General features: G+C 39.2%; 1 protein-coding gene across 1 annotated transcript in view; it reads left to right on the forward strand.

Annotated features, from left to right (window-relative positions):
• Positions 1 to 244: 244 nt before the first annotated feature.
• The window catches only part of LOC121650223 (SH3 domain-binding protein 4), a 57,081-nt gene continuing 43,504 nt past the window's right edge, over positions 245 to 13,821 (forward strand). Inside the window, exon 1 of the mRNA XM_042001620.1 lies at positions 245 to 731. The gene's annotated coding sequence lies outside the window, so the exon portion shown is untranslated. The remainder of the gene's footprint in view (positions 732 to 13,821) is intronic.

The raw sequence follows: 13,821 nt of genomic DNA on the forward strand, positions 1-13,821 counted from the left end.
TTTTAAAACTTTTTTTTTTTTTTTTTTTTTGCAAAATTATGTTTTGTCTTATGTTGTTGTGTTTTGCACCTCGGGACAGATATACATTGTCCAAATTAAAGGTTTTGTATCAGGTTTCTTATCTTATTTTAGCTCGTGAAACAGAAACATTTACAAATAATGACTAATAAGTCCAAGAAAAGACATGTTTCTGATGCTTGAAATGAGATTTTACAGTTTATTTGTGAATGGTACGTGACTGAAACTAGTTTTTGGTACTGTTTTACAAAGAAACTACTTATTATGAAAGAGTTGAAATATTTAACTGAGCTTTAACTAAAGCAGTGTCATGGTGAGTGTGGGTGCTTGCAAAGTGAAAGCCAAGATCAGCTGTAGTACAAGCTTGTTAAAGCCTGCTGGTCCGAATAAAGTGAACTTACACAAAGATAAAAATTACGTTTTGGTGCTAGGAGCATTTTACCATCAAATATTAGTTTAAGGTAACCTTTTTAAAGTAATAGCTAACGTGTGAGGAAAATGAGTGACAACGTGACATCACACCCTTATGGAAATATGCCCCGGTGAGGCCCCTCCCCACCCGGGTGACATCAGCCGGAGCTCCGCTGCTTTCCTCCAGGATCCGCGCACACATCCAGCACCGCCACCGGGAGAGCTCGACGGAAAACGGCGACTGCTCGGCTGTTGTCGCTTCTCTTCTTTCATGGGACAAAACAAGACTTCTCATTTGTCAGGTAGGGCTGCCATCTTCCTCTTGTCCTCATCTTCCTCAGAGTGTGCGGGGTTAGGTGGATTATTTCTCTCTTTTTTGTCTGAGGGAGGAGAAAATTGACTCCACCTGGGAGCGACAGTAACTTTTCACTGTGGGAAAGGCAGCGCATTTTTCAGCTGTAGCTGGAAAAACGACAGTTGACCGACGTCTGTTATATTTCCACCGTCTTTCTGAGTCCTGTATGCGTTCTGACTTTAACAAAGAGTCTTTATTTGGTTTATTGTTCCAGTGCCGATGTGAGTTGGACCGTTGGCTGCAACTGTACCCTACCTGCTGTAAAACTACAGTAACGGTTGTTTTCTCTCGAAAGCAGCTGGTGTTTTTATTTTTTTGCCTCGACGCCCTCAAACTATTTTCTAAATCCTTCTTAAGCTTAAAAACCCGATTGTAAGAGAGCTTAACCCCCGCAGATCTGTAATAAATGCCAGCTGTGGTAGGGTGTCACAAACTGATGGTCTCTGTATGCTAATGGTCTGTCCGTAGCTCAAGTAAGACTGTTGAGGGGGGGCGACGACACTGGTTGCCATGACAACGACTGAAACATTAGACTCATTTCAAGTGACGACTTAAAATAATCAGCATCTTTTCCACCATCATCATCATGGTATCAACAATATGCTGGTTTCTATGTGAGTTTTCACAATCCTTGTAGCTGGCTTGCCCACCCACCCAAGTCTCAGTCCCCCAGGGGCCCTAAATGCCCCAGCATTACTCTGCTTTATCTAAACATGATTTAATCTGGCAGATATTATGCCAAGTCCTCCACCCTCCCATCTTCAGGGCTTTTAAAAACTACTTTTTCTTCTATTTATTGACAAAGCTATTTTGGAGCAAAATATCGCAAAATTGAAATAAGTACAATATCAGTCAAAAGTTCGGACACACTTTCCCATTAATTCAGCGTGAAAGTGTGTCAAAAACTTTATATGTGTGTATTTAACACCGTTGTCACAATGCTAAAATTTTAAACTTGATACAGATACTAGGGATGGTCCTTGATGCTAGATTCCATTTAAACTGCATAAACTTTACTTTTTAAAAAAATCTAAGCGAGAACACCACAAAAAACAGCACAAACAACACAGTAACATGATATTAATGTATATTAGAAGATACATTAACATTGTGAAATAAATAGGTTATTTTAAAACTATTAGCTCTTGCAAAAAGATACATTATCCTCAGGCTGTTTGCTCATTGTAGAGCAAAAAATACAAAACTAGAAAAACTTTAACCACTAGTTAGTGTACCTATTAACATAAGTGTCCTTTTCCTCCATAATACTGGAGAACAGATGAAGTAAACAACAGAACAAACAAGCTAGTTTATTTATTTATTTATTTTGCTTAGATTAATTAATTAATAAACACTTAAAGGATTAACTTTAAATGTTTTTTGTCTACAGTTTACATTATTAGGCATTAATATCTGACTGTAAGCCAGGGTGGGACCAGTCGCCAATAACACCAGAAAAAGATGCTAGATTTGTTTCTAGTCGCTTTTGTGTGTGTGTGTGTGTGTGTGTGGCTACAGGGGTTTGAACACTTGCTAAAGTCGCTAAGTTTTAAACAATGGGTCCACGTGGTAGCTGCTGTAGGGGAGGGGCTTCCTGCTGCAGTGCCTGTTGAAAATGGCTAAAGGCGAATGGTCCCGTCTGTGAACCAGCAGACGCCAATGCAGCTTCTCAGTATTGATACCCGTGCTAATTAATGTATAACTAGATACTAAACTTAGTAAGTCTCGATTACTATCTGAGAATTGATTTTGTTGACAGCACTAGTGTATATTGCTTCTATTTTTTTCTTTTAAAGGCAAAAGAGGTGCTGTCTCGGAAATTACAATGGCTGAAAGTTAGATGAAACACAAACTACCGTAATATGTGAGAAATACTTTTTCTACAAAGTTAACCTGAGTTCAAAATAAAATTTTGTGGAAATACTTTCAAATTAAGTATTGGACAGCTGCTCATGTGTAGCTGGACCGAATCCAAATCTAAATTCAAGCCTCAACTTATTTATCACTACAAAGAAAAAACAAGGTAGTGCAAGACATGAGTCCCAGTAAGGTTGTTTGTCCTCCTCGTGTTCACTAGCACATATGTTGTTGCAGCTTGTTGCTGCCACCAGGGGGCAGTCTAAAGTATGTGATTCAATCTGAGGTTTAGGCTAATTTTTCTTGTGATGGAGTAATTATTTCTTTAGCTTTGCCTTGCTGTGAAATACACAACGGTAACAGTGGATAAGGAGCTGCTTCGTCTCTGCTTTTGGCTCAAGCTAACTTTAAGTCATCATACGAACATTTGACCAGCATTTTTCAGGACCACATACTGTTAGGTTGGATTTCCACAATTCCCCACCCTGCAAAGTAGTAAAAGATGGATATGCACATAAATAAAAAACAAAACAAAACAACTGTACTGACTGAAATGCACAAGTGTTACAAGTGTAAATTGAAATGATAAACTATTAATATAAATTTCAAAGATGTCTATTTATTATTATAACAAATACTTTAAAGATAGTGCTGAAACTTCATTTTGGGATTAAAAGAGTTTTTCAGTTCAGTTTAATTGAATTCAGATAAATGGCAAACATAGTCTATATCAGCTGAATGATTACTTTTTTATGGTGGTATTGCATTTGGCCCAGAATTCTTGCAGCAAGTCTTTGAATAAGTGTGAATTTTCCTGGAATGTAAACGGCTTTTCCAACATTAAAGTGACGTGTTACTACAAGTAGAACATGCCTGAACGTTGCTGACAGTTTCATCTCTGCAGAGGCAGATTTGGATGCTGATGCTTTTTATGCTTATTGAACATCATACCCGTCAATGCACATTTTCTAAGAAGCATCTTCAGTATTTACATCATTATAGTGCAGGAACTGCTGCAGTGTTTGCTCTGTGTCCTGGTGCATACAAAGAGAAAGATTATCTCTAAAGACTAAAGCTTGTATATATTTTTTTATTTGTGTGTGTGTGTCTTTTTCATATTGCCAACAGATTCCATGAATTTAGCAAATCCAACAATCTTTCTGTAAATACTTTGTGACACCACTGACATGTTTGCATCTCTGTGAGCTTTGATCCAGCTGTTTCCTAGAGGAAATCAGTCACAAATATGCAGCTTAACTTTTAAGAGACACAAACTGTGTCTGTTGGGGCCTTTTTACCATATTGTTTAAGTACAGTATTTATTTGGCTCTGTCCTACATGCATTTTTAACAGAAATGCTCAGTGTTTCCCCTGGGTTTATAGCTTTGAGATGGTCAGACACCACACTCAGATATAGTACATTAATTTAGGGTTGTCACAATTTTAAAATTTCATACTCAATACTGTTGTTAAGGATGCTGCTCAATACCATTTTCAATAGTATAGAGGGACAAAAAAAACTTTTTTTAAAATCAAAGTCAGAACACCACAAAAACAGAATTATTTAAAAACTCTATTAGCTCTGGCAAAGATGCTTCCTCTCAGATTGTTTGCTCATTGTAGAGCAAAAAATACAAAATTAGAAAAACTTTAACCACCAGTCAGTGTACTCATTAACATAAGTGTCCTTTTCCTCCATAATACTGGAGAACAGATGAAGTGAACAACAGAACAAGCAAACTAGTTAAGATGACCTAGTTTTTAGTTGCTCTAGACTAAATTTTATATATATATATATATATATATATATATATATATATATATATATATATATATATATATATATATATATATAAATATGACTGTGATGATGGTGGAAAACTGAATGTTGGTATAAACTGTGTTTGTCAAGACTTTTCTAGTACTGGCTCTTTATCACAAAGTAATAAGATTGATGCTTATAATAAATGCTATAACAGTCAGTTAAGCAGACTGAAGGATAGCAACAGGATGTTGAAGAGGTATCCTTGAATACAGAAATTACATAATGTACTTTTTCCTCTGCAGCTACAAAACTAGGAGAACAGTTCCTTCATCAAGCAGCTGTATCAGTTAAGTTACCGTGACGATTACATGTTGTCTGTTATTAGTTGGACCATTTCTTGCTTCTTTTGATGCATCTGTCTCCAAGCTGTCCTTCCCTGGTAACGACATACTGAGCTCTCCAGCGACAGTCTCGTGGTTGATTGAAAAATAAATTTGATTAACGCAGCTGGTGGCTGAGCCCGAGGCCGAGCTGTAGCTGCAGGTTTGTAAGAATCTGTTTGCAGACAACTAGGCATCTTATCATCCTTACTTCATCGAAGGCCTCATCTTGTGTTTCAGCTGAACTTGAATGGACTTCTTTGTGTGAATGAGTGCATGTGATTCCAGATAAGCACCCCCACCCCCTCCCCCTTCCTTTTACTTCACAACCTCCAGGGGTGAACGTGCGGGTCCTGGTGTCGCTGAAACTCTGTTCCAGCTGATTACAGCAGCAGTTATGACAGCGAGGGCACGGCTGCTGATGGCATCAGACCAGCAGCTGGTCCCCGTCCCACCACCATCGCCATCACCCAACCCCCAGCTCAGGGCTACCCTCATCAACTTTATTTGCCAGGAAAAGAATCCTGCCATTATACCCAGAGTGAGTCATCCTGGAGTTCAGTCTTTTCCCCACCAGCCTTTCCCCCTTCCTTCACATTCAGTCTGTCAGCTGACTGTTGCCTGATGCCTGCGAGTCACCACTACCTGCTTTCAGGAAGGAAACAGGCTGTTTATCAGTTTGATTTGCATCCCTGATGGGCAGTGAGCATCACTTTCCCTGCACAGTTGTCTTAACAGCAGCTTTATTTTCAGCATGTTAGCAGTGTGACTCCAGGACCAGGAGTATGATGATGTTTCTGGCACAACTTCAGCTAAATTTCAAGTTCCTGTAATGGAGAAAATGGGTCTAAGACCCAGTTGATACATCCCTAGCATTTGATTTTCCTCGGCATGTGTCTGCTGTCTATTGATTATCTGTGTTGCTCTCTACAGCTCTCTGCTAATAGCAGCCTCGATTGTGCTCAGCAGTAATGTCACTCTCAGTTGTTGTCACTTTTGTGTGTCGCATTGCGAGTGAAGCAAAAGACACTTTGATTTTGGGCATCCAGAGCTTCCAGTTTACGATGCATCTGCAGAAATAAGCTCCAAACAGCATTTTAAACAACTGCTTTGATTTAGTTTGCAAAAACTAGACGTCATGTAGTTTCTTTTGTCCAGGTTATTCATTTGAGTTGAGTTTGAGCAGTCTGACCCAGAACATAGAGATTAATTCTTACACTGACTTAGCCCAGAGAAATATCAAGTTAAGATTCATTATAGTTCATCTTGTCTTGCATGTAGATTGGATTAAAGATGAAAGTATTCACTCGATCTGAGACATGAAGCCAGGAAAGGCCTAGCTTGATAACATCTTTCCCATTAAATACTAAAAGAAATATATTTTTCCCACAAGCAATGATCAGTGTGGTGGTCTTTCTGAAAATAATTCTATGTTTAAATAGATATTAGTTCTTTAAGGTTCAACTTTTAGTCAAATCAGTTGTAAAGTAAGACTTCAGCTTCATCCTCCTCTTCAAATACGATCACTTCTGCTTTCAAAATGACCAAAATGCTGAAGGCGAAGTCACAGATGCTACATACCGTCTTTCACACACACTGTAGATGAGCATTATGCTTGTAGGAATAAAGATGCAGGGTTCAAGCATAAAACAAGAATATAAACATACAGGTGAAATTCAGAAAAAAAATTTTTCAGTAATTTCAGTAATTTAACTTAAAAAGGGAAACTAATGTACATAGACTCATTACATCCAAAGTGAGATATTTCAAGCATTTATTTGTTATAATTTTGATGATTATGTCTTAAAGCCTATAAAAACTTAAAAATCAAAACATCAGAAAATTAGAATATTAGATAAAATTAATAATAAAAAAAGGATTTTTACAACAAATCTTTGAAGAGTGCAGTCGTGCATATGAACTCAGTACTTGGTTTTGACCCCTTTTTTCATGAATTACTGCCTCACTGCCTTTTCCTGACAGTCCTCTCCAGGCTGCTTCATCCGTGCTGGTTGTTCCACCTTTTTCTTCCACACGTTTCCCTTCCAGTCAACTTTTTATTCATGTGCTTTGATGCAGCACTTTGACAGCATCCAACTTCTTTTGCAATTACCTTGTGAGGCTTTCCCTCCTTGTGGAGGGTGTCAGTGATGGTTTTCTGCACAACCGTCAGGTCAGCAACCTTCCCCATGATTGTAAATTCTAATGAAATAGACTGACCCCAGATTTCCACCGGGTGTGTGTGCGCCACATTTTGGCCGCACCACGGTTTTGTTCCGACCTCCATGGCGTTGCAGTCTACACCGTTAGCATGTCAGGTGTGGAGCGCCCGCGAGTGCTGTCCACCTAGAAGGATCCACGAGATCACGAAATTACAGGAGAATTGGAGAATCTTGTGATTCTCCACTTCCAGGATAAACATCTCCTCATCCATGATGGTAAAAAAAAAACAAAAAACAAAAAACGACCCCCCTGACCAGCTAAACACGTAATGTTTTCATGGTTCAGCAGCGCACATCAGCACAGGGCTTTTATTTTGAAAAATACTGGAAGCTTTTACACTGCTCCCGTGTCTGATTTTCTGTTTGCCCCTATCTGAACTGTGGAAATGAATGCATTCTGGGTGCGTGGAGCATCAAAAAGAGACTTGGCGCGTAAATTTAGTGGAGCGCCGTGACAACGTGCTTCTGGGACGCTTCTGATACACCCGGTGGAAATGAAAACCATTTACTAAAACGGCCGCCAATAGCAGCGGAGGCGGCGACGCAGCCGTAACATGCCACACACTCAGCCAGTGGAAATTGGGGTGAGAGACAATTTAAATGCTCAGGAGTCCTTTGCAGGTGTCTTGTAGTAATTAGTTGATTAGTGTGGCACTTAGATGCTACAACATTGAACCTTTTCACTCTTTAAATTTACTGAGATTTAGATTTTTGGGTTTTCATAAGCGGTAAGCCATAATCATCAAAATTATAACAAATAAATGTTTGAAATATCTCACTTGGCATGTAATGAATCTATGATATATTAGTTTACCTTTTTAAGTTCAATTACTTAAATGAAGTTTTTCGCAATATTTAAATTTTTTGAGTTTCACCTCTACCGTGTTGCCTCGTTTCTACCAATCATTCCAGTCAGTACATGTTTTTTTTACCTTTCCACTGGCAGAAACTGGGAAGTTTTGTGAGTTAAACTTGTTTAAAGTTGAAGCAGCGCTCTTTAAATTTTTTTTCTCATACAGAGTCGTCCCATATGTCTGCCTCTAAGTGTCTGTTACACAGTTTGTAACCACAGAGCTGTTTGTGCCAGTTGCAGACATGACCTTCCTAATATCATCCAGCCCCTATTGTTCCCTCTACTCGAAACAAACTGTATCAATCAAGCTAAATGTTTGTAATAAAGAGCTCTTATTAATGGTTCTGAGTTATTAATGAGAGGTATACCAAGCGGGTCATGTCTGCAACTGGCACAAACAGCTCTGTGTAACAGAGACACTTAGAGGCAGACATACGGCAGCCTGTCTGTAATAAAGTTCTGCAACCAAACAAAATGCCCTCTCTCAGGAGTGTTGAAGGCAAACAAAACATTGTGAGTATGACATGCATTTATCCCACAAAATTAATTTCCAGAGGGCACAGAGGATGTTGAAGTAGATGCTGGGAAGCCAGTCATTCAGCAGGTTTCATACTCGTTTTGGTTACATGTACAGTAAAGATGACCTGGCAGTTCCTGCCTCTGTGCAGGAATGTTTGTTGCTGATATAATTCTGCATTTCTTTTATGTCTTAGTTAATTTAAGAGGGGACTCTGACGCTATGGGAACCACCCCTTCCTGTCCCAGTAAAGAAAAGGAGAGTTTTGCCAATTTGTTGGTATGTTTTCTGATGAGTAATGAAGACGTGTTTCACATCTCGCTGTCAGCTGGAGTTCAGATGGTGGACATGTTCATGAGAGCAGAGGGAGTGAAGCGTGGGTTTGTATATGAGTGGGATAGATGGGTGTGTGTATGTGTCTGTGGGTGTGTACGTAGTGTAATTGTCTTTATGTTCGTGACAAGACTGGCAACACTCAAAGGAGCCCAATGAATTTCCTGATAAAGGCTCAGAGTAGCAGTTGAATATGATCTCTAACCTCGTCTTTGTCATCGCAGGAATGATTAAGTTTTCCCTTCTTTTTCTTCTTTTTTCCCAGCTCCTTCACTTGAATAATGCAGGATTTCATTTGGGGGGCTGTGCATTCCTCACATTCCTCCTCTCTTATTCCCCGCAGCCCAATTTCACCTCGGTGTGTTTACATAGTGAAGTAAAAGGATGAGTGATGGCTGCGGCAGCACAGTCCAAAACCACACAAAATACATCTCTGGCTCAAGAAGGAGAACATTTCAGGTGAAAACATCTAGTATTTGTGCTACAGTCTAAGCAAAGGCACTTTTTAAATGGTGTAAATTGATCAAAAAGGGCTAAATGTCCCACACTTACCATTGCCTCTTTCATATTTCTGTTTTCACTTCATCTAACAAATGATGAGGAGAAATTAGACAGCAGCAGTTTTCACGCTCAAGGAAACAGACTGTTTTACTGCTGTTTGATTACTTGTTCATTACACTCATTCAAATATCTGTTTACTGCTAATCTGCTTTAGATGGTAACTGCAATGAAAACCAGCAGCTTTCTTCCTATGCTTCCATCTCCAGCTCCACTCCTCCTTTAACTACTCTTTATTGAAGCTATACACAAGCTGCAGCAGCTGCGTTAGGAGCGTTTAATCAGAAATAGCTGTTTTAATAGCAGATTTTCTGTATTTATTAAAAGGTTCTGTTTCCAGGAAGTGATTGATAAAAACTGACTGTTTTTAGTTTTTTTTTATTAAGTGAGGTATTTTCGATTGGTATTGGGAAAAAGCATGAACTACAAGTTTTTGCCATGTTATTATACATTGTTTTCATATTCTATTTTACATCGACTCACATGGAGTATCACATAATTAAATATAACTTATATTGGGTGTAAAAGGTTAACAGATCTCAAGGACACAGAACATAAAAAAGGTTGGTTAAGATGAGTTGATCAGGGCATATCAGACTGAAACGCATAATAAACATGTTACTCAGGACTCTTCACATGAACAATCAGCTGTTTCTGCTTCAAGAGAAGAAACATCTCTAATTCTTTACATCAGAGCGTTGTTAAAGGAACTGGTAGTTTGTTCAGAAATGGGTCAGTAACAGTGAACAACTTCCTAAAAACCCCTCTCCATCCTGGGTATGCTCAGTCAGGAAGGTTATTTTAACAAATATGTTCGAACTCCTGGATCAAGCAGGATCCTTACCATTAGTTTTACCGTTAAACTCTGGTTGAATCAGGTTGGCTGTAGATCCTGCAGATAGTCTTCAGATTGAACATAAGAGTGGGTCCACACTTAATTTACTGGCACCTGTTTAGAGTCTGACCACACTGGCACTGTTCAAAATACAACATCAAGTTTAATGTCAGGAAATCATTTGGATTTTATAAGAAGCAAGAAACATCAGACAAAGGAGTATTAATTAAGCATTAATTAAATGGAGGCATGGCACATCTGGACACTCATTTGGCAAGACACTATGGAGACACCTGGACGCTAAAACTACTAGCACATGCAACAAAAACACAAGACAAAGGCCTGGATGTTGGCGACTGTTTCCACCCACAACTCAGCAAAGTCACAGGTGATCACAGTGTCTATTTTCTGATTTACTGCACAAGATTTACAAACTTAGTGTGTGTTTAAGACTGAGATCATTACACTGCACATATATCAGAGCCAAGGAACAATATATTATTATTATTTCAGTGGCAAATATGTTTGCCAGACTAGTATATAAAAAACAAATAAAACAACTATCAAATTCTTAAGAGGCACCAAAACAACCCTCTCGATTGTAGCTGATGGCCTGAATTGTAAGAAGCAGGTCTGGGAAAGGGATGAATAAATAAGCATCTCTGCATTTAGAGGGATGGCTTTGTTTAATTTAGAATAAATATTTGTGAACTGTATCAAAATCCATCAAACCAAAGCAAACCGGTGAATTTAAAAATAGTCTGAATCATAAATAAATTTTGATAAGTGACATTTCAACTCTATAAACAGCTTCACCAGTGATCCTTTTGTCTCCATGTTTCCACGTAACACTCAAGTATATTAAAAGTTTTACTTTTTCTTTACCTTGGTGTTTTTGTGCAAGATAAAGAAATATACATCATGCAATAAAATGAGTTAACATCTGCATCCTTGTCAGATCTTCTTAAAGGTGTGGTTGTGAGTATGCAGATGCACTGAAACGTTCTGTGTGACGTGGGTGTTTGCTCTGCAGCGTAGCTCCGCTTCGCTGCAGGACACGAGATTGTGGAGCTTTGCTTTTGAACACTGGAGGCCTTGGCGGTGTTGACTCAGTGTGGGACTATTTGTGTTCTTATGTTTCTCACTGGGCTGCTGCTCGAGAACGCAGCATCTGGGTTTATCTCATTAGCTGACGAATTCACCAGATAATTCACTCTGAGAGCTTGTTTAGCAGCTGAGAGTAGTCCGTTGCTGAAACCTCCCTCCCTCGCTGGAGACAATCTGCATGCTAAGTTGTAAGATATGAATCAGCTCTGGGATCTGTTTAACTTTTGTCCTTTAGTGTCTCCAAAACAAATAATATGAGTTAGTTTATTATTGCTGCCTGTAGTGATTCTGTTTCTCTTTTCTGCTATCTTTTGTTGAGGTTGAAGCAATCTTCTCGACTGTGAGGAAGCAGATGAGAACAATGTGTTGAAGGTGGTGCTTTGAAGGAAATGTAGCAGGCAGGGAGAGTCAGCAGAGATCTAGCAGCTTCTCATCACAAAGGCATTTCCTCCTCAGCCACTTCCTGTTAAGGCACTGTTGTCCTTTACACTCGCGGCAGAAGCCCGGCCTGTTCTGGAGGCTAATGCGAAGGCAGTCGTTTGGTCCTCAGGATGCTTTTATTGCTACAGGAGGAACGTTGGTGTGCCTTTGACCTTGTAGAGTGAGCAGCTTTAAAGCCTGAGCTTCATCGCTGTCTCTCACTGTAATCTTCTGCTCTGCACAGATACACACTATGCATCCTGTTGAAATAAGCAAGAGCGTGACCTGAACATAATGTGTAAGCAGAAATGTAATGAACTAAAATCTTATCACTGGCACAAGACAACAAGTTACCTAAATTATTTATTTACTCTTATGCTATTATATAAAATGTTTGCCATTGAATGATTTAAATACCTTGCTGACAGCTTTTATTAAGTGTCATGTTTGCATGAGGCACTTTTTTGTTACCTGGGGCCTGTGCCATGGAGCAGAATTAGTGGCTTATTGAGGTAGCTTCAGGTTTAGCTCTGGATGTTTGGTATTGTAAAGTTGGCTCACTCCTTAGGGCTCATTTATGTTCCCTTTATGAGCGTAAATTGGTGTGTCCATTTCAAATGTTGTCAAGCATCACTGCCCACATGCTTCCCTGTGTCCTTTATGGTTGTTAGGCAATACATCCACTAGAGGGCAGTGTTCAGAGTTCACTTCCGAGTTCCAATGTCAGTCTGGGACAATAGCAAACGCTGTGACATCGGAGATCGTAATAACGTACGTTCTTAGAAAGAGACATAAAAAGAAACAGCCCAGTTAAATATTAACACAATTAAATATGTCACAGCTGCATCTTTGTGCTTTTCGCTGGTCGCAAGTGAGCTATACTTCGCAACATTGTCCCCCATGGTTCATGCTGATACTGTCCCGTTTGCTATGTCTGGTTTTCTGCAAGCTCACTGAAAACAGACTGAAATATGCAGAAAATGAACGCAGAAGACGGACAAAAGACTCCATCCGTATGTGAGCGCTTACTGGGTTTTATCACCATGGCAACTCCTGCTGAAAACCTAACCTGCTCCAGTGTTGAGACTGATTACTCAAACATTTTCCTCTTGACTTTTAATGATTCAAATTTGACATTTTAGATATTTAAAAACACTTCCCGTTTTTTCTCTCAAAGTAAGTACTCAGTGTCTCAAAGTCACAGAATTCCACCAAAACATGTTTGTATGTTTACTTTAATATGCATTAATCTAATAATGTGCTTTAAAACTAGGCTAATTAAACTTGTTGGGACTATGAAACTCTTTTCTGTTGTTTTAGAGCCTGAATGACAGAAAATAGACTTGAATATTTACATTAACCGACTCCTTTCAATCACATTTCTCTCTGTGCTAGTCTCAGAATAAGACTGGAACTTGCCACAATAATGAACCTGCAGCACAATCGTTTAAGAAAATACACAACGATAAATCATCAGATCTGCTTTTCATGAGGTGACACCTGTATTGATCAGATGATTGATTCATGTGTTTACATAGTTGGCATTCTGGTTTTTGTATTTTTTTTGTCATTGTCAGCTTTTCTTCCTGTCTTGGCTACAGCAGCTGTGTTACTTTTCAACCTGCTAAAATATTTGATTGTAATCGGGTCGTTTGCTGCCAACTCTGCTGATGTTACATGAAGCTGCACATACCCAGAGTCAGACGACCTGGCTGGACTTACAGAGTTTATAACCAGCGTGCACTCATAGCTACCTTTTTTTTTGCTTTTATTCTTCAAGATTGCAGTTGCTGAGCAAGAATCCAATAAAACCCACGTGTTGAACTAGAGCTAATTTAACTTAAGCTACTCTTTTTTCTTCCTTCCGTAGGATTCCCCAACAATCTTTAGGATGATGACATAAGGGTGTTTTCCACCAACACTTCCAGGAATTTTTATTACCTGGATTTTATTAATCGGGGTAAAAGAATTCCTGGTAGTCTGCGTGATTTGCATTTCCACCACAACACAAAGTTCCAGAAAATGTATTCCCATGTCTGTAACCACTTGTTGGTACGGCGGTCTGATCCCCTTCAGGTGTTGTGGTCCTTCAGCTTCTTTAATCTGGTTTCAGTTTCCCGGATTTGCTTCTGTGTTTGCCCTACATTCAGCTCTGCCAGCTTGTCGACTTTTCTTCTAAACACTCCATCA

The sequence above is a fragment of the Melanotaenia boesemani genome, chromosome 12 (assembly GCF_017639745.1).
Source record: "Melanotaenia boesemani isolate fMelBoe1 chromosome 12, fMelBoe1.pri, whole genome shotgun sequence".
Lineage (NCBI taxonomy): Eukaryota > Metazoa > Chordata > Actinopteri > Atheriniformes > Melanotaeniidae > Melanotaenia > Melanotaenia boesemani.